We start from the raw sequence: 26,500 nt of genomic DNA on the forward strand, positions 1-26,500 counted from the left end.
ATACTGGAGAAAGAATCGCCAAGAGGAATTTCTTTTCCAGACGTACATATCCATCGGAAACCTGATGAATCACTTTATACTTCAGTCAATTGAAAACCAACTTTTACAGGATGGTAAGACTGAGGACTATCAGAATGAAGTGGGTTCCTTGCAGGAATCTCTTTGTGGAAGATGGCGATGGGCTGGTTTTCCTGAATTCATGGAGCTTGGCGGATAGCGAAGCAGTCAAGATTACTGCAAGGTTGGGGCTTCTTTGGTCATTAGGTGCTGGACTCTTTGATTGCACTGCTTCCGTGTAGGTTTTGATTGGAGATTGGATTCTTTTCAGCGTTATCGGGATTGGATTTCTTTGTTTTGGGAGTTGATTACCCTGGTTACTTCGATTGGCATTGTAGGGAGGGGCTAGTAGTTCTTACCACTCACGTTTTTCGGATGGAGGCTGCAACATTTATAATTGGCGGGATGAGGACCGCCGCAGTTGGCACATCTGGCTAATGTGGTTCTTGGCTAGCGGCAGATGGTTTGATGGTTTTCACCGCATTTTAGGCACCTATGTTCTGCCTTGCATAGCTTTTGGGCATGACCAAATTTTTAGCCTGTATGGCATTGCTCTACTGAAGCTCTTTTTCTGGGTGGTTCTGTGGTGATTCTGAGATCGCAGACTGTGGTTAGCTCGCAAATGTTTTGGGGTGTTGTTAATTTCAATCAGCACTAGTGGCATTGGTTTTTTGTCTGTTCTGTAGATCCTGTTTACCTTGATTGGGATCAGGTCCTGATTGATGAGGTCTGCAGTGATCTCGTTAGATGTGATGCCTCTGCAACTCCTCGGAGCACCACCTTCAGGTTTCTTTCGCTACTTAGAGAGAGAAGATGTGATATTGTAGTATAGAATTATCCATCATTTTGACTATCTGTCTGTAATCAGCAACAGTAACAGTGAGGTGGATTTTTACCCCTGATCTGTATTTTTGAATCAGGAGTAGGCAATATTTTGTTCGTTGAGGATCAGTGAGACCGAGGTCCACTTTTCTTTGTCTCATAGAATTACTGGAGGACCCTTTCCTTGTTGCTTGGAACGTCTCGTACATGTGCTTATATAATATTAGCAAAATTATTTTAATTAAGGAAAATAATTAAAAAAATTAAACTATTCTTTGACTGAATATGTTCTCTCATTCATTAGATATCGCTAATAAGCAGGCTGCTAGTAGACCAACGTCATAATTTTCCTTAAATGTTTCGCCACAAATAGCAAGTACTATTTTTTTTTTTTTTTCATTCAGAAATGAAATTCAACTTAACTGTAATTTTGCGAACAAATCCATTGAATATGAAATCAGAATTTAATGAACATGTAATTTATTGTAGTGGACTTCACTTTAAACTTATTGACCATAATTTCTGTTCATTATTATTATCACGTGACACCTCCAAGAAGTCCAAGAACTCATCACATTTCAGTTTATTTTAATTAAAAATCGGGGGGGGGGAATATTTTGTTTAAAAATAGAAAACAAAATCAAATAAACATGAAAATAAAAAAACTTTCAGTATTTTTTTCATGTTTATTTGATTTAACTATCTTTTTTTTTTCAGTTTCTGTCTCTCCTTTTTTAGCTTGTTTTCAACAGTCTCTTCCGCCCGTTGTAATCTACATCCTCTCTCCCACCTTTGTCGTATAATTGCAACTGTTCAAACAAGACTGCGTAAAACTACGTACGCCCTCGCATTCAGTACTGCGATGTTGATACGGTAACTTTACAAGGTCATCAATGGTAAGTCGTTTTTGTTCCCCATTGTAAAGATGGACTTAAGCCAAGGGTCAATGACTTTAAAAGATTAGTTCACCCTTTGCTGCGTATTAGTGAGGGGAAGTGAAGTAGATTAAATGTTAATTATGAACTTAAAAAAAAAAAAAAAAACAGGCATTGCTAAATAACGTTCTCCACGGCATTTGCCATAGACCAGGGGTGTTCAACCCCTCGATCGCGATCGACCAGTCGATCGCGGAGTGATTTTTGGTCGATCGCTTGTGTATTCCTCCTTACTTAATTATTTTCCTTAAAAAAAAAATTAAAAAAAAAACATTTTCCTTAAAAACTGAAAACATAATATTTCATTTATCATTATTTTGTATTATTTTTAATTCGCTTTAAGTGTATTGCTATTGTTTATTTATTTTTCGTTAAAATTGTCAAATCAGTAATTTTCTTATAAGTCCGAGTAAATGAATTAATTTCGATCAGTGGAAGTCAAACAGCGAGACGAGTGAATACGATTATAAGCAAAGTGGAAAAACTCGACTGTAGCTTAAATATTAAATATTCCAAAGCACATTACATCGATTTTTTACTTAGGTTAAGTCCCATGTGATTATTGTAAAAAAATAAACTTTGTTTGTCTCGGTATAGTTTGTATTAGATGTTTTTGTAAATAACTCTTTTGAAGCTAACTGTATGTATACTGGTTTAATAAGAATATGTTAGAGTGTTAAAAACAAAGGCAATGTTTTTGTCGCCGAAACTGTACATTGCGGCATTAGGAAGATTGTTATTGAAACTTGTATGTATGAGAAAGGCTTGCAGGCTCTAAGTATAAACATCTCCGAAGTCAGTCAGAAAGAGTTCAAACAACTTTCCGATGGCTGGCGACTTACAATCAAAAAAAAGCGGAGGAGAGCAAAAGGCGTGCCGAACTTGAAATTTAAGATGAAAAACTCATACCGATTCTTTGGGGGTTGCCAAACTTCATGCGAGGTCTCAGAGGAGGCCTAATAAAAAGGGACTGAAGCAAGCAGAAGGGATCCTGGTTCCAGAATTGCTGTCAGAGAGGAGGCCGCCCGGTCCAGAGCCTCCGTCAGAGAGACTGCCCGGATCCACGTTGCTTGAGAGAGGAGTTTCCCGCTTCCAGAAAGGAGCTTCTAGGTTCGAGACGTTCGCTAGAGAGAGACTACTTCTAGGCTGCAGACAAGGTTTCAAATTGCCAGGAAGAGTTCCAATTGCTGGAGAAATGTTTCCAGGCCAGGTTAATGTCAAACATTCACCAGTGTGTTGCGTTTTCATTACAATTTGATGAATCAAACGACTTCACTGATATTGCTCAGTTAATGGTATTTATTCGCATGGTATTTCAAGATTATTCAAGTAAAGAAGAACTTTTGAAAATTATACCATTATTGGGAAGGACTAGGGGAGAAGACATCTTTTCGATATTTGATGAATTTGTGAAACAACACAAACTTCCGCTTTTTAAACTTGTGTCTATTACTACTGATGGTGCTCCTGCAATGATAGGTAATAAATCAGGCTTCATTTCATTATGTAAAAACAATGACAAATATCCAGATTTTTTAACGTACCATTGTATTATTCACCAACAAGTACTGTGTAGTAAAAGATTAAACACAAAAGAGGTTTTGGATATTACATTTCAAATTGTAAATTCTGTTCGAGGAAAAGCCCTGCAACGTCGGTTATTTAAATTACAGGCAGATGATGATGATAGGGAACTTCTGTTGTACAATAATGTTCGCTGGCTCAGCAGAAATCAATTTTTAGAAAGATTTCTTGTATTAATTAACGATATTAAAATTGTGGATAAATATCTCCTTTTTTCTTGATGAAAAAGGAGATATTTATCCACAATTGAGTGGTAAAAGATGGTTGTTACACTTATCATTTTTAGTAGATTTCTGTACGAAATTAAGCAATTTAAATTTAGAGTTACAAGATAGAGAAAAATTCAATTGACATGTTAAGTTCAATAAAAACTTTCCAACAATACTTACTTTTATTAAAGAAAAATCTAAATGACCGAGAATTTAGACATCTCCCATATTTATGAAAATGTTTTGAACAAAATCAAGAAATGCTTCGCTATGATTTAAAAGAATTTATTCGTGAAATAGAATTAGTTGAGGAAGAAATGAATTCAAGATTTAAATATTTTAATAAAACTGAAATGATTGTATCTTTTATGAATAATCCATTTCAAGAAAACTTAAACATCACAGAAATTTCAAATAAAATTAGTGGGCTGTTTGATATAAACCAAGCTGAAGTAGAACTTGAGATAATAAACATTCAGAATAGTTTACATTTAAAATCAATAAAAAAAAGTCATTTGGAAGTATGCACATGAAAAATTTTCAGTATTAACTGATATTGCGCAAAAAATTCTGTCGTGTTTCGGATCGACATACTTGTCAGAATCCGCTTTTTCAAATATGACCGTCATAAAAAATCAATTACGAAACGAAATTAGAAATGATCATTTGGATGATTGTCTGCGATTGGCCACTTCTTCATATCAACTAGACTTATTTTTAATCAACCAGCATTTCCTGTAACTTGTGAGTTTGTAATCAATCTGTTGTTTTTTCTAACTTTGGTTTTCCAAAATAGAGAAATAAATATTTTATTCCAATATATATATATATATATATATTTTTGTTGTATTAAATTATTTGTTGTATTAAAATAATTAAAAGTGATAGATAAATTTTTAAATACACAAATGAAGTTTTTAGTTGTGTATTTTTTTCTAGTTGTTTATTTTTATTTTTTTTTTTTTTGTGCGTAATCAAATATCAGACTGGGGGAACGTGATCTATATAAGAGAGTAGATCGCCGAATAACTTTTATATAAGAGAGTAGATCGCCGAATAACTTTTTATAGAAAAGTAGCTCGCGTAATAAAAAAAGGTTGAACACCACTGTCAGACAAACACGGCCATCCGAATTTGAAGAGCTGGTATTGTCAATTACCATTCCACACCGCAACTTTATAAATGTCTACTGCTATATATCATGGTGAGCTCTGCATCATACAAATCGAACCCAAGGATTGTATAAAATGCTATATGGCGTGTGCTAAACCTTTGACTAATCATAGCGCCTATAACACCTCACTAAAAGTCAGTTAACTCTAAATCATTAGTTATATACCTATAATGTATGGAATAAGATATTTTTTGTGTTCATTTATATTTATTTTATATTTATCATATCGCCAGTAACTTTTCGAGTTATGAGTTTTGCAATTTCTAATTTCTCTAACCATTTATTTGCTTTATATCCTACAAGTTTGAAGTTTATATTAATATACAATAATTTAGGATTTCTAAAGCATAAGGTTTGTATCGCTCTTTCTTATAATTGAGGGAAGAAAAAAAAAAGGGGGCGTGACGATGCCTCCTTGATATATACAGCTATCTCAATGACTATTAAATGTTAAAACTTAACTTAGTAAAAAAAAAATAAGTTTTAAAAAATACACAGGGTTTTCTTACAAGAAAAAACAAAAAGATCTAAAGTGACATCATCATGCAGTTCCAACGAAATTGCCAAATGTTCAAGAGCGGCTCAAGCATAGGCACTGCGGAACTGCAGCACCCCCAATTTTTCTCGATATACAAATATATTTATTAATTTCTTTATATTTGCTTGTAATATTTAAGTTTATCATCAACAATCCAATACAATTCTCCTAGTTTGTATAAAAAATAATAAAAATCCATCTTGTAGCACTTAGGAGGACGAAGGATGCTAGCAGCATTGTGTTTACAGTGTCATATTGCTACACGCGCAAACATATGCACGTCATAGTGAGATGCGAGCTATTAGCGTAATGCGGCACTGTCCGTCGCGCAGTTCCACTGTTGTTTATATGCAGTTTGCGCCAGTAGTAGAGTGTTCGTAGTACTTATCGTGTTTACTACGTCTCTTTAAATATTTGGACATTATAATTAAAGGATTTAATTGTAATGTCCAAAAATTGTAAATCCATTCCTTTAATTACAATTAAAGGAATGGATTTTATTTTTAAGTAATTTTGAATTATACTAAACTCTATAATTTTATCGATAATAAACAATATTTTTTCATGTTTAATTTTTTTTGTTAATTTTTATCATATTTTTTGTATTTTATCCGAACACGTATACACTGTATTTACAGTGTGTATGTATATTTCCCAAGTTGAAGCACCCCACGATTTCAAGCCACGAGCCGCCACTGCAAACGTTGCTCCATTTTCGAGACAGCGATGAAAATACAGACACGCAGAAGCTGTATTTGCAGCTAAGCGAGGTAACCAATCAACCTGAAACTCATCACCTGACTGAAAGACGAATATGAGATCACGTGATTCTTCTCAGCTTCGCTCTGTCTTCCACAGTTCGATCGTCGTGGCTACATTCATCGTCATTTTTGATCACTCCTTATATTTTAATTTTGAAAAGATGTATTACTATGAAGACATTTCCGAAAGCATCCCCAAAAACTAAAAAGAAAATAGTTTTGTAAAACTTCAAAATAGGAACACTTTTTTAGACTTGAGTCTGTTGACACATTCACCTGAGAAATCGAAGTTGATTAGAGTTTCTCGTTGTTGTTTTTTTTTTTATTATTAAACCGACTGCAACTGGTTCACTTAGTAACACATTTCCAAGCTAATTGACTTGGTTTCCGATAATCGTTCGCTTGATGCTTACAGGACACGTCAAAACAAATGTTAGAAGCAAGAATTGCAGAGAGAAGTTAGTATGGGTGAATGCAAGTAGATCATTAAAGTTTAAAAAAAAAAAAATTATTAAATGAGACATCTCCGAGGGTGGTCTGAAACGTTCTCGGCCTAACAATGAAAAAACAAATTTATAATTTCAAAATTCTTTTTATTTTTCAACGTGATCTCCCTTAAGACTTACACATTTATTCCAGCGATGCTCCAGCGCCATTATCCCGTTCCTGTAGTGGTTCTCACTAAGATCTTCAAAATACCCCTCTACAGCTGCAATTACCACTTGATTCGAAGAAAAACGCTGACCAGAGAGGAAGAGTTTTAGTTTTGGACAAGAGACAGAAGTCAGAAGGAGCCAAATCTGGGGGATAGGGTGGATATTCCAATAATTCATAGTGCAGATCCCTTAATTTTCCCATTGCCAAAACACCTTTGTGTGCAGGTCCATTGTCCTGATGAAAGATGATTTTTTCTTCTGCAAACCGAGTCGTTTCTCACGACTGTTTTCGTCTAGTCTGATTAAAAGATCAGAATAATATTCATCCCGGTTATTGTTTTACCCTTTTCAAGATAATTAATAAACAAAATGCCTTTAGCATCCCAAAACACCGATGCCATGACATTTCCTGTTGAATGGAACCGACTTTGTTTTCTTTGGCGCTGAACAACCTGCTTCAGTCCACTGTTTTGACTGCTGTTTGGATTCTGGTGTGTAATGGTGAATCCAAGTCTCATCCATAGTAATAAATCGACCTCACAAAATCAGTTTTATTCTTGTTAAAACGCTCCAAGCACTGTTCAGAGATTTTCATACGAGTGCGTTTTTGATCAGCTGTGAGTAAGCGCGACACCCATCTTGCGCAAAGCTTTTTCATTTGCAATTTTTCATGCAAAATATACCCTACACGTTCTTTGAAATGCCTACGGTCTCAGCAATTTCACACACTTTGACTCGCCTGTCATCCAATACCACATCGTGCACTTGATCAATTATTTCTAGTGTTGTTACACTTTTTGGACGTCCTTCACGTGGATCATCATCAATGCTGGTACAGCTACGTTTATACTCGGCAGCCCATTTCTTAATTGTCGGAAACGAAAACAAGAGTGCCCATAAACATTTATGAACATCGAATGAATTTATTTTGGTGTTAAACCTTCTTTTACAAAGAATTTTATAACCGCACGATACTCAATTTTATCTACTTCTTCAGACAGCTCTTTAAAACAAAATATTTGATAAAATGACTTGCTTGCAATTTCACATGGATGCTTATGACAGATGTCCGAACTCGGTAAAAAAAAATCTTACCGATAGTGTTGCCATATATGGTCAAGGCCGAGATCTTTTCAGACCACCCTCGTAATATCAATGTGAGTCTTAATCGCCTTATTGAGTTTATTTGAAGTCATTATAGGACTCCTTCACCACTTTTACGGGCTCATTATCATCTTTGATGTGACAGTTGATTTCAAGACCATCGATGCATAAAAAGCTTTCTGGGGAGAGAGAAAAACTGTAGATAAGTGCTGCCATCTCATGGCCAGAAGTCCTAATGGGTATATATTATGTTTAAAATACTGTATTTTCCATTCACTTTGTTTTCAGTAACACGGTTGTAAACCCAAGTTTCCTGGAGGAGAAACTCTACTTGTCTTACGAAAGATCGACTAACTCAGTTATCGGATTAAAACAATGTCCAGAAAACATTCTATTCGATGACTATAATCGAATCTGTAACTGACTTTCTTCAGGACAATAGCTGGGGATCAAACACAGGAATTACACAAGCACTTTGTTAAAAATAAACCAGTCATTAAAATAATAAATAATAAAATAAACATTAACTAATAACAAACTCAACATTCTGTATTTGAGAAGATGCAGTATTTGATAATCGTTGGATTTATTTTCTGTCACTTTAGATTTAGGAGTCGCTTCTCTATGAATCGCGTGCAAACAGACAGAAGAGCAGACAACTGTCGCATTCAAGCAAATACAGGGATAACGAGAGATTACCGTTTCTCTAATTTCAGATGTGAAGAATATCAGGACAAATCAAATGGAAACACAAAGTCAGTAGACAAAAATGGCCCAACAAAACCTCGTGCCTCCACATGCGAGTCGATAGACAATCAGGTTAAGTATTTGTATTTAGGTAACAGTTGGAATGGAATTTGATATATTCTATAGCATATTCTAGTGTAGAGTATTCACCTGTGCTGCGTTCCGGGACTCCACAGAGACATAACGTAATAACAAAAAAAAAAAAAGGTTAAAGAAGTAGGCGAGGCCATTTTAGCCCTATCTAACTTTGAGACTGAGTGGGCAGTTTAATCTCCACTGGAAACCAATCAGAGAAAGCTTGCCCAAGGCTATCACTAATTAATCAGCCCGCAGTGAAGATACGGCACAAGTGCTGCCATCTCGTGGTCCCTAACCCTAACACAATATATATATATATATATATATATAATGTCTGAAATAGTGTGTGTTTTACGGTCGATTTTCTTGAGTTTACGGGACGAAATACCCGAGTTTCCAAGAGCAAAAACTCGTTTGCCAGAGATTAACTAACTCGGGAACCGGTCGAAAAATGGCTTAGTAAAAGTTCCTCTAATTGGAAGACCAGACGAACTCGAAGTCTATCTTCGGCGGTTAAACGCTGAGGGGTGCAAACACCACTTCCGCTGAGTATATTTTATTAAACCAATAACAAATAAATACATCATAAATAGATACATCATATATTTACATGCGCTTTAAACCTCCTTGAGGGTATTACTATTTGTTACAAGTAATTCATTTTGTGAATTTACTTCTCATAGTCATTAATAGCGAATAATTATGACATTAATTACATTATTCCTTACATTCAGGTTTTAGCTATTAATACCTTTGTTTACTGTTATTAATTAACTATCTAATTGTTAGCTATTTTAACACACCGTTATTTGATTACACATTTTGATTTCTTAAAGTTCACTTAGCATTCCAGTTAATTGATGGTCACTCTCTCTCTCTCTCTCTCTCTCTCTCTCTCTCACACATACACACAAATTATATATAAAGGTGTTCTTTCTGTTCAGCTATCTGAAAAGCAGCGTTGATTAATTCGATGCTAAGTGAATTCTTCAGGCCTGCCATTCCCCATCCTTTTCGAAAGGGTAGAGCTCCTCATGACATCTTGAAAGTATCGATGGAACTTTGTTTGGATATTTTCACCGCCTGTTCTGTCATACATATGGTGACACCTGTATGTCCAAATGGTAAACCTTGTTATAATAATTATGATTGTTTGTACTCTGCTTAACGTTTTCTCGTTTAGCTAAAATATTAGATTTTCATTTATTATTTGATTCTGTGGCATCCATCGTTTCACAAAACTCCAGATTCCTTCTGCTTTTTTCAATAAATCATCCTGTGGTAAAGTGTTTCTGGCTGTTTACAGAATTCAAAGGTTGCAAGACCATCCAACTGTATTCCTTTTGCCACAACCCACATTTTGGTTGGCAAACATACATGATGAACTTTGAAGAAAAATCTTTTATAGAACGGACTTACTGGAAGACAAAAAACGCTGTTTAAAACTAAGCTTATTTTGATTTTTCCTCTTTTTTTGTTCTGCATTGCTGAGGTATTGGGAAAATGGTTTAAGTTAGCGTTTCATATATTGCTTTTGATTTGGTATGTAGTAACTTCTGAATGCCGTAGTTTTCTTCTATAATCCTTCAGCCATTTCAGTGAACATTCCTGTTCACTGAAATGGTAGTCTTTTTTTTCATCGAAAGAAGAGAGTTGATGACTGTCAAGAAAACACTTTTGTCGAAAAGCATTGCGTATCCGTGGTATGATTTATTATGTGCTTTTCCTACGGTTATGGCTCTGATTATTAATGTTTTTATGTGTATATTAACTACACCGAGACCTCCAGCTTCTGTTTCGTGGAAGAGTGTTGTAGACGCATTGGTTCGTATTGTGAACCCCACATGTATGTCGCAAAGAGCCTATGAATTTTATCTGTCCATTGTCCGTGGTATGGAATGTTATGTATTTTGTACCACAATCGAGATGCTAAGTACATATTGCAAATCCTAGCTTTGTCTCTCATAAAAAGATGTCTATTTCGCATATTCTTTTTTTTTTTTTTTAATATGGCTTCATGCAACTCTTTCCATTGAATCTGCACATGTGTCTGGGCTTCCCATTTTTATTCCTAATGCTGACAAACGGTTTTTTTTTTCAACATTCCTGCCGGTATTTTAGGTTCCTTTTTCCAGTCGCCGACCACCAATCAGCAAGACTTTGCCACGTTCACCCTTAGAGCTAAGGCCATTGCAAAGGAGCCCAATATTCCTGTTGTTTTCTCCGTGGATTTTTCATTTCCTAGAGTGAGTGTTATGTCATCGGCATAAGCTAACAATTTTACTTCGCTTTCTCGAAAAATATTTGTTCCTTGAATTTGTTTATTTGTGTTTATTGTTCTAAATAGTGGTTCAAGTGCTTATACAAAGAGGGTCATGGAGAGAGACAGAGAGAAAGGGGGGGGTCACCTTGTCGTACGGAACAATTGATTTGAACAGGTGCGAAAAGTGTTTTATTTATGATTATACGACTTTCTGCATTTTCATAAAATATTTTTAACCAGTTCTTGAAGTTTGCTCAAAATCCTATTTCTTTTATTACTGCAAAGATGTATTCATGGTTCACTGCAGTGTCAAAAGCTCTTTCGTTGTCTAGACTTAGTAATATGCATGGTCTGTTGGTCAATTGATAGTATTCGTAGATACATCAAAGATGTCTTATGGTATCTGTTATATTTATTCCTTTAACTAGGCATGCTTGATTAGACGATATAAATTTCTGTAGAAATCTCTGCATTCTGTTTGTGAGAATTTTTGAAATTATTTTATAATCTGTATTTGACAATGTTATACCTCTCCACATTTTTATATCCTTCAGTTTTTCTGGATCGGAAATTTTTGGTATTAAGGTGATGTATCTCGTGTTCAAGTTTTCTGGTTTTGCCTGTGTTTCTAACATTTGTTTATTCATCCTCATGAACAAGTTTTCAAACTTTTGAAAATACCTTTTTTAGAATTCACCAGTTAAACCATCTGCTCCGGGAAATTTTCCTTTTGGGAGATGCTTTATTTTTTGCATTTTCATTTGATTCTTGCATTTCGATATTGTAATGGGGAAATCAATCTCTTCAACTTCCATTCGAGTTATCTTGAATAAAAATGACACGAATTTATTTCGTTCAATGGTATCACTCTGCTTTCCTGTGAATAGAGCGGTAAAGTGTTTGTAGGAAGCCCTCAGTAAGTCTGCATCTTCTTACAATGTTTCCCTTTCATAATGCAGAGCCTTTATCCTTCTTCTTTCACTGCTGTTTCTTTCGAACAGCCAGGCAGTGGATGTTTTGCCTTCATCATTTTTTACAGATTATAAACCTGCCCGTAGCCATGCACGTTCTTTCCTTGTAGTTATTTTATTTTATTTTTAATCGATTTATTTCTGCTTTGACTTGTCTGTTTGTTCTGTCCGAGTAGTATAGGCTAGATAACTTTTTAAGCTCTTCTTCCTGTTCTCTCTTTTGCTGAATCTTTATTCTACTTCCTATTCGAATAGCTGCCCTTATGATATTTAATTTAAATATTTCCCACGCACTGATGGCATTTTCATGTTTTTCTGCTTCTGCTATTATTTAAATTAAGGGATATTACATCCCATATTGTTTCTTAGCCGATTAAGAAACTCAAAGAGTTTCATGCCGAATAGAGAAACTATATAAAGTTCGGCGAGTCCAAGCGTAAGCAAATACCTGGATAGTGCAGCACCTGACACTTGAGGTAGTGCAAGCTGAGGCAACTCATATAAAGGGTGGAGCAAGCTCCGATCACTATTCTTGATATTTACCCATTATGTGAACTCAACTCCTAGGAGCTGTATTATTGTTCGACATTATGAGAGACGGTCACTACCCAGACCGGTTTCGACCTTTTTTGAGGTCTCATCACTGAGTAGATAGACCTAGTTAAAGTTAATACCAATTTTGTAGCGAACGGAACTTACATCCCTTCTATGAGAATTGCCAAGAGGTGTTCTATTAAATTACTAATAATAATGAAGAGCCAAAGGCTTCAATGTGGAAACTGGTCTGGGTAGTGACCTTCTCTCATAATGTTGAACAATAATACAGCTCCTAGGGTTAAGTTCACATTATGGGTAAATATCAAGAATAGTGGTCGGAGCTTGCTCCACCTTTGACATGAGTTGCCTCAGCTTGCGCTACCTTTAGGGTCAGGTGCTGCACTATCCAGGTATTTGCTTACGCTTGGAATCGCCGAACTTTATATAGTTTCTATATTCGGCATGAAACTCTTTGAGTTTCTTATTCGGCTAAGAAACAACATGGGATGTAATATCCCTTAACTTAAATAAGTTCATGCCGCCGAATTGAAGCCTTGGACTCTTCATTATTATTATTAATTCTGCTATTATATTTTCTACTTCCATATTAAATTCACTTTCCTTTGTTAGCTTTCAGTTGAATTTCCTTAAGAAAAGTTCTGATTAATAAATCGTTTTTGTTTTTCTTTTTGGGAATACTGAAGTTTAGCCTCTACCATGTGGTGATCACTGAATACCACTGGAGTATGTTTAACGCTCTTTACAGTTATTCCTCGGTGGAAATGCATCAATTCTAGATGCATTGCCTGGAGCGAAGTGGGTGAATTCTTTTTCATCGGATTTTTCATCGGATATAAAAACTTGAAACAATCAGTAAGTCCACGATCTTTAACACGTTCATTGCCAATCACGCGATATCTCGCGATGCGAGTTCTTACCAAACGGCCGATCACGCGTTATCGCGTTGACGTCGCTAACTAAATAAAAAAATTAAAAAAATTTGGCCACCACACCAAATTCCAATTTTCAGCTTGGCAATGAACGTGTTAAAGATGTTAGTGTATTCCTTTTGTGGTACTTCAGTTATTTTCTCTTAGTCTTTTAGCTTATTTCCTATAAAATTAATGTCTTCTGCTACTATGGCAATTGATGATGCTTTTTTTTTTTTTTTTTTTTGCAATAGATGATGTTTCATTTGTTTCCAAAATATTTTTTTCTGCAGGTTTTGTTGGTCCATATACATTAATAAATGTGCATACTTTGTTTTCTACTACTATATCGGTTTCTAAAACTTTATGCCTTATGGGTACCTCATGATAAAGTAACTGATTGGCTGGGTTACATTTTATTAATATTATTAATCCACCACCATTACTTTTATTTGCAAATTCGTGGATTAAGATATAATGCGGAGATATTCTTTTTCCAAATTTTGAATGGGTTCGATAGAGCAAATGTTTGCTTCTTGTAACATTATAATATCTGGAAAAGATTTAAATATTTGGTTTATTAGTAAATTTTGAGTATCCACATGATTTAGTCCATTACAATTACAATTTTGACTCTTAACTTATGCTGTCTGCTCGTATATTATTATTTGTACAGTTTTATTTTTTCACTGCTTTTTTTTATATTCCTTACTCTTGTGATCTTTGAAAAAACAGACGAATTAAAACACAAAACTGAAAAAGCATAAACACACTGAAAACAGAATCTGGGTAAGAACAGGGAACAGAAGCAATTCAAATTGAGAAAAATGAAGAAACACGGGGTGTTCCTGAAACCACAGGTAACGTTAAAATGCAACGAGGAATAAAGTATATATCACCGGTATAACGAGTAGCTTTTGTAACCCAAAACAGAGAAAGATGAAAATAAAAGTAAAATTCACCACTTCCACTGAGCTACACAAGCTGTACGTAATAACAATTGAACACTTTATTTTTGAAGTGATTGATTATTGTCTTGGGTACACTAAGGGTGAGATAATCTGGAATCTCAACGCAGAAAACCAAACATGAAACCTGCTTCAACCCATTTCATGCGTTTTCGATAAACCAGATTAAGAAAAACAAAGTACGTCTTAATTTTTTCGCTTTACAATCTTTTACACGGGATCACTTAGTGATGTGCAACTAAAACTCGAGTCGGTCAGTTCCATAAAACCCTGAACAACACGGAACTGTCCAAAAATATCAACATAACTTTGCATGTCGATTTTTCTGAACTCTACTAGCTGTACTGACCCAAACGAAGAGAAGTCGTATAGCGTAACACTAACATCACGACGCTTAACAGCTGAGAGGAATGCTATTTAGTAAATAACATTCTCCTGAGATCGGCAATATACAAACAAACCTGTGATTTTAAAATTATTATTATTATTACATACCACCTCCAGGGAGTCCAAAAACTCATCGAGGGAGGACACCTACTCTACAACTCTCCACCAATTACAGCGAACCACATCATCTGCACCAACGCCATCTACCGCCTATCACGCCACTAGTATTTCCACAGATAATCCAACATTTATGCCTAGGCGGGATTCGAACCCGCAGCCTTTTGACTGGATAGCGGATACGCTAACCACTCGGCCAACAAGGCCGGCTTTTTATTATATTTTATTTCATTGCACATAACTATCATTGAAAATATATAAGGGAAAAAATTTGCATAAAGTATCATTTACAACAGCTCATGAAAAGCTTTTCAGAACACTGAATGAAATATTCACATCATAGGGAAACGTTTTCTTTCATGATTTTTAAAAGTTCTGTCTATTTCATTTATACAATACACTAATCCTTTCGTTTCATTCATAGTCTTCCTCTGACTTTGCAGTTAACATGTTCTTCCAATATTTATTGACCTCAGTTATCCTTGAAGAGGCCTGTTTAGAGTGCGAAAACACTACTGGTTCCATGATGCTAGACCGTCAGAAGAAAGGCTCTCATAAGTTCGATTCTAAAATAAATAAATAAATAAACGAAGAAACCCTTTAGCTCAGTGGAAGAGGCGTTTACACTCCTCAGCGCTAAACCACTCGAAGAAAGAGCGTTATCAGTTCGATTCTAGTCGCCGACTACGCGAACTTTTTCTAAGCCTTTTTCCTACCTGTTCCCGAGTTAGTCGATCTCTGGCACAGGCAAGCAGTGTTTTTTCTCTCAGAAACTGAAGAAAATCGACTGTAGAGTCCAGACTATTTTTAGACATTAAAAATATTGTGGTAAGGTTAGGTATCACGAGATGGCGGCAATTGTTAGCTGTCTCTTCACTGCGTGCCACTTAATTAGTGATAACAGTGAGATTGAACTGCCCACTCAGTCTCCAAAAGTTAGATAGGGCTAAAACGGCCTCGCCTACTCCCTATATAGGAATAAAAAGGCGTTAGCTGATTTTTTATTTTATTTTTTTATTTTAGAAATTTTACTATGTTTTTTTTTCATCCAATTTCAGAGCAGAAATGTGGTTTTTTCCCCCTTCCTGTAAACATGGCTTATTAATCCCGCAACTGAAGAAAACAGACAGCAGAGATTGCCAACAATTAACTGTGTTAGAGTTTAGAACTCAGATAGCAACACTTGTTTGCCGTGCTCTCTCCGAGAGATTCTTACAATCGCCAATAGTACTGAACTCGGCTATTGTTGATGATTTATATTGGTCGGCTAGTTGCAACCGTTAAAAAATAATAATAACAATAAGTTAGGACTAAAAAGAGTTCTACCCATATTCATTCGGGAGAAGAATTTTAAATGGATTTTTAGCAATTGTATTTTTTTTTAGTTTAATTTTAAATTTTTCTTGAATTTTAATCTTGAATTTTATTATTTGTCTTCTCTATTAAGTCATTATTCATGGATAATTTATATAAATTCATCCTTCATTATGAACTATAAACGAAAGAAAACAAAAACTGAGTTGTGAGGAACTGTGTTGTGGTGTGCATTTTAAGGACACATGAAATGAAAGCCTATTTCTGTATATTTACGTATAATGAATAGTGACAATTAAAGAATGTATTATTTTGTTTTATCAACATAACATTTAATTTTTTGTTTGTTTTTATTTATTTTTTACATCACCTGTAACATATTTATATAAAGTAAGCCAATACCTTCGATGAGCAAACTTTTTTTTTTCTGGCTAGTAGGTTTAAGCTGTCTTTCTGGAGTCCTGTAAATATCAACACCTATTTAATTATTTCATATTATATGTTTGCGTTCATATTGTTTTTACTGTTTTTCTTTCTTTCTAGGGATGGAGCTCGTATTGCACTTTCTTATAATCTGGATGTTTAAATCTGACAAGCTCTTGGAATTGTAAGATGTACCGACATAATCAGCAAAATATGACTTTTTTGTCTCTCTGAAGAAAATATTAAGAAAATTACTTACTATAAATAGTAGAAGTATATAAAATAGATTTATCTTAAAGCACGACTATTTTTTATTTAAAATATTTTTTAAATTATTTTTCGTGTCGTTTTTGGTATCTTTATGGAAAAACAACCGTATCGTTATTATATGATGGCTAATTTTTTTCGAAAAATTCAATACGAAGCTGATATTCTTCCTCGATTTGCTTCAGCTTTCACTAAATGATAGTAAGTTCAAATAAACTGATTATGATGACTTTATTGTGTTTCTATCCCATCTTATTACATAAACAAACACAATTACACACGATTTTTTTTTAATTCAACCCCTACATTTTTAGATCAGCCGTCTTTAGAAGAAATTCACAAAAATTTCATCCATTTCACCTTTTCCAAAAAAAGAAAAAAAAAAGAAAGAAAAAAAAAAGAAAGAAAAAAAAAGTGAGAAAGAAAAAGAATACTTTTAAAAATTATTATACAGTAAAATATTTCCACATTCTAAACTGAATACAGGGTCATCACGATACAAATGATAAACCATAGTATTTATCTCTGAATATTTTTATTTTTGAATATTGAAAGAGAAAATCTTTCATTTTATTCAGTTTAATCTTTCAAAGTGAAAAAACACTGTTTTTTTTTAATTAGAAATTATAAATTACAAACAACAGTTACTAGTACAGTGCAGTTATTTATTTATACTTATAGTAGTCATAGTTATTAATACTTATTTGCGCGATTTTGAAATAACTCGTCTTACAATACAAATAAGAAAAAGAAATAAATCTTATTATACGAAAGAAAGGAAAAAAAATTCTTTGAAATAACCCACTACATATTCACGTATTATTAACATTCCCAGTAGATGGCAGTAATGTCCACTAAACACTAAATGATTACCCAGTATTGTTTTGACATTGCTGCTAAACGATCACAAGTGCTAGTGCAAATAATGCTTCAAGAAATCAAGTTTGTTTGTTTTTTTTTTTTTTAAGTTCTCAAATAATGGCTGTGTCCTGTATGACCGTTTTCTATACATGACTGACTGTCCCAACCCACTAAGCAACAAAGGCAGTGCCTGGAAGCGGCAAGCTTGAAGGGAGGCAAAAAAACGTCAGAATTGTAGTTCAACCGTAAAAACACCGTTTTATTACTGTTATTATTATTCTTTAATTTTACATTTTTTCTAGAATATACGGGCGACAAACTGTACCTTTATACGTGGTTGAAAAAAAGGAACGTGGTATATCGAAATCAATGCACATACTCAGGTCCCATGAGGATTCTTTTATCTAAATTTCTGTCTATCTCTATTTTATGGGTAGTAAACAATCACTGTTTACACAAGAATAAGGAACCAACTTTTTATTCCCAATGTTGCAAACTGGAAGTGCAACCGAAGTCACATGACGGTTTCTATTCAAGCTCTTGCTAAATCGTACGAAGAATTTCTTCATTCACTCATGTGATCGCTTATCTGATGTACTCTCGTTCGTCGAATGACAGTTCTGAATTATAAACACGTTCGCTACGGTCGAAACGAGTCGGTAGCGAATAATTCTAATATTTCCAAAAGATGACAATTGAATTCACACGAGTATGCAGCGCCATCCGGCGACTTGAAGGAGAATTATGCTTCTTGCTGTTTCGTATTTTTCCTCTATCTTGTGTGATATATCTGATTTGTCACATTACAGATAATAGAGAACGGATTCTTAGTTTTTGATCCCCAAGTATATATAAAAAAATAGCACTTCTCCTTGTATTTTGTACTTTTTTTAGTTCAAAATTTAAAAACATCAAAATAGAAAATGTCTATTTCACAAAATAAAATGTGTGTGTGTGTGTGTGTGTGTGTGTGTGTGTGTGTGTGTGTGTGTGTGTGTGTGTGTGTGTGTGTGTGTGTGTGTGTGTGTGTGTGTGTGTGTGTGTGTGTGTGTGTGTGTGTTTCGTATTTTTCCTCTATCTTGTGTGATATATCTGATTTGTCACATTACAGATAATAGAGAACGGATTCTTAGTTTTTGATCCCCAAGTATATATAAAAAAATAGCACTTCTCCTTGTATTTTGTACTTTTTTTAGTTCAAAATTTAAAAACATCAAAATAGAAAATGTCTATTTCACAAAATAAAATGTGTGTGTGTGTGTGTGTGTGTGTGTGTGTGTGTGTGTGTGTGTGTGTGTGTGTGTGTGTGTGTGTGTGTGTGTGTGTGTGTGTGTGTGTGTGTGTGTGTGTGTGTGTGTGTGTGTGTGTGTGTGTGTGTGTGTGTGTGTGTGTGTGTGTGTGAGCGAACAGTTCCTTATGAAATGCTTTGTATAAAAGAAAGAAAAAATCACATAATAAAAAAAAATGATTAATTGTGAGTGAAAAGAAACATGGGAAATCAAAATATACAAACCAGAGAGCGGCAGCATTTGCGAAAATAGGAAAATTTGACATATCTTATTGCTACAGATTATATAAACAAATATAAATAAAAAAATTAACTATTTTCAGAAATAAAAATAAGAATATAAGAAAAACAAAAAAAAAAAAAAAAATCAGCTAACGCCTTTTTATTCCCGTATATACGGGAGTAGGCGAGGCCATTTAGCCCTATCTAACTTTTTGGAGACTGAGTGGGCAGTTCAATCTCCACTGGTACCCAATCAGAGACAGATGGCCCAAGGCTATCACTAATTAAGCGGTACGCAGTGAAGAGAGGCGGCTCAAATGTGCCGCCATCTCGTGGTCTCTAACCCTAACACAATATATTTAATGTCTGAAATAATGTGGGTTCTACGGTCGATTTTCTTGAATTTACAGGACGAAAAACCCGAGTTTCCGGGAGGAAAAACCTGCTTGCCCGTGCCAGAGATCGACTAACTCGGGAACCGGTCGAAAAAAGGCTTAGAAAAATTTCCTCTAGTCGCCGACTAGACTCGAAACCAAGACTTCCTTCGTGCGGCCTAGCGCGATGGTGTGCAAACGCCACATCCACTGAGCTACACAGGCTCTATAAGAAAAACATAAGTGTTAAAAACAAGAATATTGTTTTTGGAAAGCAAAACAACAGAAATGGCATTTTATTTTGTCCCGTTAAGATTGCGAGCCCTAATTGATGTGGTCGTTTTGGAATTCATGACAGAAGCAAGTTTATTTTATTCGTGTGGGATTCCCTCCGTTCCTCGACTTCCCCTTAGGACTGGGTGAACCTTTCTAGTGAGGGTTTAATATGTATTTTATTATTGTAGATTAACTTATGTTAATTATGCTCGAATAGATGAGTGCTAGTTTTAGTTGTTCATCAAACTGTTTTACTGTAATTCTTTTGGTTTCTTGCTTCTCATCATTTTTGTTATGTAATTGGATTATAATTGAATTGGTGTCTATTTTCCTATTGGGGGTTGTGTGAACATTCACGATGTCCTCTTTCACAACTCCTAAGCAGGTTCACTAACTTTTCAGTTACGATATGCAGATTTTCATTTCGTACTTCGAATAAACTGTTTATTTATTAGAGCACTGCTGGATTTCATTCACTTTTCATTTCAATTCGTTAACTTCAGTAATTTATGTTCAGTTTTTTGACCATTGACGTTACTGACAGGATGGGTGAAGCACAAGTGCTTTTCATATTCCCCTTTATCTGTAATGAGAGTTATTTGGGAATGGGAGATTTGTGAGCAATGAAGCTCGCCCTCTGAGGGCAGTAGTGTTAGCTATGATCGGTTGAGAGAAGAATAGCCTTCGGTCTTTTGTGTTTGTAGTAATCAGTCTCATTGTAATTGACAGCTTGCACGATTAGCGGGTTTGATTGTGAACTTGACTTCACGAAGAATTTTTCTGCAAGATCACGAAGAAGGGAGGAGATGTATGGAGTTCCGGTTTCTCGGTGAATTTGTGAAATTCTGATGAACCACGGTGCATCCAGGATCATCCTAAGGCATTTGTTTTAGATTCTCTGTAATTTTGATCTTGAAGTGTGACTCCATGCTGGTGAGACGTAGGTAATGACTGGACGTATTACCATCAGGTAAAGAAGCAATTTATTATGTAGGTTCAATTTGCTCTTGCGGTTGATCAATGGGTAGAGCTGAGCTATGACTTTGGAAGATTTGGAGCAAATGAGATTGATGTGTTTGTTGAAAAGGAGTTTCTTATCCATCAATACCCCAAGATATTTGGTCTCTGAATGCCATGGGATCTTTTGACCAGAGAGCAGGATGTCTTCTTTGTTGCAGATCTTTCTTCTTGAAAACATCATGGCTGAGCTTTTGAGGGGGTTTACTTGAATTCTCCAGTTGGTGAACCAGTTTGCTAGCTCATTGATACTTCCTTGGAGTCTAGTGATTGCTAAGTGAGGGCTGAGAGATCTAGCTTGAATAGCGGTGTCGTCGGCATAAAGAGCCGTAGTAGTTGTTTTTGGGTTGAGAGGAATATCTGCCATGTAAGTTGTGAAAAGTATTGGGGCCAGAAGAGAACCTCGAGGTACTAGCACCAGGATTTTGCGCTTTGAAGAAACAATTCCGTTGAGTTTTACTTGCATGTATCTTTCACTGATATATGAATATATGAGTTTCACTAGTTTAATTGGGATATTGTTTTCAATTAGTTTGAAGATAAGGCCTTGATGCCAGACCTTATCAAAGGCCTTGGCAACATCCAAAAATACAGCAGCAGTATGAAGATGCCAGTTAAAGCCATGAGTGATATGTTCTGTTAGTCGGTGAATTTGTTGCACCATGTTGTGAGCTTTGCAAAACCCAAATTGCTCATTTGGGATTATTTTCTGTTGGTCCACTGCTGATTGTAGTCTTGATAGGATGACCTTTTCTGTTACTTTGCCAAGACAGGAAAGAAGACTGATGGGTCTGTAGCTTTGGGGAAGTTGTGGGTTATTACCAGGTTTTTTCAGAGGTATAATGTCTGCGATTTTCCAATCAGAGGGAAAGTATTGGAATCTTAAAATGGAATTGGTAATGTTAACTAGATGAATTATGGCTTTCCATGGGAGTAGCTTTATTATTCTATTGGTAATGCCGTCAGGATTGATATTTAAGTTTGCATAAGATGGGCTGCACTGATTTTCCAGATTGTCAATTAGGGCATCTACTTTTTCTTGATCTGTGTGTGCAACTCCAAGATTGGTCTTTAAAGGGGGAAGTGGTTGTCTTTTGGTATGAAGAGATTTTACAGACTTCCACATGGAGTTATCTTCTGGGTTGATTTCCTTCAGTTTGGTTTCCCATTTGGAGTTCCTTTGGACCTGGAGGGCTTCTCGAACCTGTCTGTTCAAAGTGTTTAAGGTTGCTTTGTCCTGCAGGGCTCTGGTGTTGTGATATCGCTTTCTGGCCTTGTTTTTGGTTCTAATCAGGTCCATTATCTCTTCTGTGATCCAGTTAGGAGCGTGAAAGGCAGTGGTTTGAGTGACTGATGCTATTGCTGTGTTGATTTGCCTAGTTAAATTGTTTACAGCTTGATATATTTCTTCTTTTTTACGAATGACAGGGGGAGGACCGATGTGGATTGGAAGAACCTTAGAGAGCTTGTCCCATGGTATGAAAGAATGATGGGGAGAGAGCTGGTCTTAAAGTCCTAACCTGAGTAGGATGGGATTATGATCTGAGTTAAGCTCTTCTACTGTCTCCAGCTGGTATTGATATTTGATGTTTCTGAGGATAACTATGTCTAATACATCAGAACTTCCTGATGGGCTGTAGTGGGTGGGCTCAGTGGGTCCAGCTACTATTGATGAGTTGAGTAATGTGTAGTTGTATAAGGTACGGCCTTTGGTGTTGATTGACGAACTGAACCAGGCCGTATGTTTGGAGTTAAGGTCTCCAGCTATAATTATGGAATCCGTGGAGCCGAGGATGGAGTCTAAGTCTGCTATCAATAGTGGAATACTGGGAGGATTGTACACTGCGTAGATTTTGAGTTTGCCAGCGTTACTAGTGTGCACTTCCACACCCGTCATCTCAAGGTTTAGAGTTTGGGGGTTGGTCAGCGAGTTGTGGCTTAAATAACTTTTGATAAAAATAGCTGTTCCGCCTCCACTAGAGTTAAGTCTGTCTGTCCCGTATAAAATATAACCTCTTAGTTTTGTGTTGTTTGATGGTCTGAGGTGGGATTTACTGATCAAGATTATGTCTGGATTGTATCTTTTTGCAAATTCTTGCAGCTCGGGAATTTTGTTTGTTAAGCCATTGGCATTCCATGCTGTTATCATGAGAGAATTTGGTTTAAATTTTTTAAACATTATAGAGAGCTATTAATATGGATTGGGTTTCTAGGTAGAATCTTTTTCTGGAGGATGGTGAGGTGCTTGCTTTGCTGAATTCATGCAGCATTGTTGCAAGTGACGAGGTTAAAGCTGATGTGAGATTAGAGCTTGTTTGTTCTTGTGATGAAGAAGTCTGGGTTCTTACCGCTTCTGCATATGATTTGGACATAGTTGAGGGTCGAGTGCCTTCCTGTGTTGTCGAATGTGAGGTAATATGATCTGGAGGGCGAACTGCTTGCATGTGCATTGTGTCATTTCTTGGAGGAGCGTGGTTACTTCTTAATGATCCACGGATTTTTGGATGGAAAAGGCAATCCTTGTAATTAGAGGGGTGTGGTCCTCTACAGTTGGCACAACAGGCAGGTGTCGACTTGGGTTTGGTGCAGGAGTTGGTTTGATGACCCTCACTGCATTTTAGGCATCTATATGCAGCTCTGCACAGTTTTTGGGCATGCCCGAACCTCTGCATCTGTGGCACTGCCCTGCCGATGCCTTCTTCCTTAGAGGTTCGGTTGTGATTTTAAGCTTACAGATGTCTGTTACTTCATAGATGCTTTTTTGTGTGTTGGAGATTTCGACCAACACCAGTGGCAATGGTGTTTTATCTGATCTCAACATTCTACTGACTTTGGTTGGAGTCAGTCCTTGATTGATGAGGTCAGCTGTGATCTCATCAGTTGTGATGCCTTCAGCCACTCCTCTTAGAACTACCTTTAAGTTCTTCTCGCTTGCTAGCGGAAAGGTGTGGAAGGGTAGTTTTGAGTTGTCAAACATTTTCGTCATCAAGCGATAATCAGTGACAGTGGTAGGGTGGATCTTTACACCCTCTTCAGTATTTCTTGCCCAGGAAAAATTGATATTATGTTCTCCTAGGGATCTTGAGACTGAGGTCCATTTGTCTTTATCTCGAAGGATAACTGGAGGGACCTTTTCTTTTCTGTCTTGGGAGATCTGATTTTGTTGAGTTGTTACATTATCTTCCAATTTACCTCCCGATGTTCTTCGTCTTTTATTAGATTGTTCCTCATGAGAACAATCGAACTGTCGGGGAATCTTTGTAGTTAGAACAGGTGTAATGTCCTCTTCTATGTCCAAATCATCATCTTCAGTGTCATTTACTTGAGTGAAGAGATTCAAGCAACCAGGATAGTCTGTATCAAATTTCTTAAGGATGAATTTGAGAATGTCAAGAGACATATCTTTGTTTAGCTGTTGAATGGCGTCCTTGATATCATTTACATTCTCCATTCTTGTGTACGAAATGTTAAGATATATTTCGGATAGGTATGATGGCGAATAAAATGGGCTAGGGCCAGAAAATTGTATCAAAAGTTAAATTCTTACCTTCTATTCCGCAAACAAAGCAGATTCACAATATCTAAAACTCACTAATCACCACTGAAATAATAATAATAATAATAATAATAATAATAATAATAATAATAATAATAATAATAATAATAATAATAAAATAAAAAAATAAAAAAAAAACATTATTCGCAACAACAACCATCATGCGAGACTACTATGCGAGCCGCCATCTTTTCAATCGATTCGAATTCATTTTTTAGCTCTGTGTTTTTAAGTCATATCCTTGATTATTTTTGAAGGTTTTAAATTAGATCTTCAAATCCTGAATGTATCCAAAGCTGTATTTATGTGATGACTTCAAATAATCGTTTATTTCAACTTTAAATCGTTCTTTCATTTCCCCTCTTCTTCCAGAGCTATTTCATTCAATTTCTACTTTAATGTAGCCTCTTCTAATATCTTATTCCTGAAATCTCGCGTCTGCGTCCACTTCATTGTCATTTCTATTTAACGCTTCCGTTATATTCGCTGCTCTTGGTCTTTCGAAACTTTTAGCGTCATTTATGAAACGCATATTATTGTCGGTACATTTATGACATTTTCAATTTATTTTCCTATCCTTCGGGGTAGTAAGATTATATAATGATAATATACAGGGACGATAATATTCACGGTATTCCAAGGAACAGTGCAGTAAGTGACTTTATGTAAATCCTATTTTTTGCTGCTTATATAGTGTACAGCGAACATGACCTTCACTGTGACCTTGAAGAGGTCACAGATCATGCTGAGCAGGTATTGAAAGAATTACTAGGCAGATACGATTCAATAAATTTGGCTGTCGTCATCCACAAGGACATTTTATTCGCATTAACCCTTATGACGAGAATATTAATTGTCACATCCAGGAATTCCTGATTTATAATATGACTAAGATTAAAAATAAATACTGAATATTGGATAATAATAAATACCCTAGTCTTCTCACTCAATACCCTTCATTTTCTCGGTTTCGATTTCCAGTTTCGCCAACTCCCTTGAGGAAGTGAGAAGCCAATAAAGGATTGTTTTTTTTTGTTAGGAAAGAAGTGTCTTTGAACTTTGCTCAGAGCCGCTATTAAATCTGATCTGCTCGTTGGAGTATCACAGACGCTTTTGCCTACCGAAGAAAGCCTATATCATCTTTTCCTTTGATAACTGATCACGAGGGGGAGGCAATTTTTTTTTTTTTTTGGTGGGGAGGGTCGAAATTGCGATTTTTTTTTCTATTGTATTTTTTGTAAAATTACAATTTGATTATAAAATTTGTAATTTTTTCGATGTAATTTCGATTTTGCGAAATGTAAATTTGCAAAAATGCATTTAATAATTAAAAATGCTTCACGTGTTTGTAATTTATTATAACGCAAAAATTAATAAATAAATAAATAATAAATACTTTTATAATTATTCGTTTTTGAATAAAATATTTTCGTTTCTCCCAGATTGCCTTTGCCTGAAAGGGATACGCCGATTTACTAAAATTTTAAATCATGTTTTCAATGAGAACCAGAGATGTTGTTTAGGATTTGTGAATTAGGAAAACATTTCTTAATGAGTCATTGAAGCACTTGTATAAGTGGAGAGATGACAGAAACATAAATAAACATTGCAAGAGAATTCAGCAAATGCATTTCAAATCTCACTTATGGCAATATTGACACCAACAATGATGTTGATAACTGTAATGAAGCCCGTACAACAGCTGAAAATTGTAAGCCCTGCAAAAAATGCATATCACGCTATTATTCTTCTTATTATTATTATATAAGGTACCTCCATGGAGTCAAAAGACTCATCGCGGGAGACCCAATGACATACTAACCGTTATTCACACAATACCTGTCATACTTCCCCTTAAACTCATTCACAGACGAAGCATTCACAATTGTCAGGTTTTAACTAAATTTAATTTACACACTTTACATACAAAGCTCATTTTCAAAAGGCTTAATAAAATAAATAACAAGAGTGTTCTTAATGAGTTAATTTCAAAGAAAAAAAAATTCAAAAAATAAATTGTAATATATATTTATAATATGTATTAATATCGTAAAATAATCTATAA

The 26,500-nt window shown here is 35.5% G+C and overlaps 1 long non-coding RNA gene across 1 annotated transcript; it reads left to right on the forward strand.

The window, feature by feature from the left end:
• The first annotated feature begins 1,742 nt into the window (after nt 1–1,742).
• Nucleotides 1,743–17,070, forward strand: LOC150103845 (uncharacterized). Its single transcript, XR_016548727.1, has 3 exons — nt 1,743–1,775; nt 8,446–8,659; nt 16,695–17,070. It is a non-coding gene; the product is annotated as an uncharacterized LOC150103845 (long non-coding RNA).
• Nucleotides 17,071–26,500: the final 9,430 nt, after the last annotated feature.

The sequence above is a fragment of the Typopeltis vanoorti genome, chromosome 8, assembly GCF_054136105.1.
Source record: "Typopeltis vanoorti isolate ZY-2024b chromosome 8, IOZ_Tvanoo_1.0, whole genome shotgun sequence".
NCBI lineage: Eukaryota > Metazoa > Arthropoda > Arachnida > Uropygi > Thelyphonidae > Typopeltis > Typopeltis vanoorti.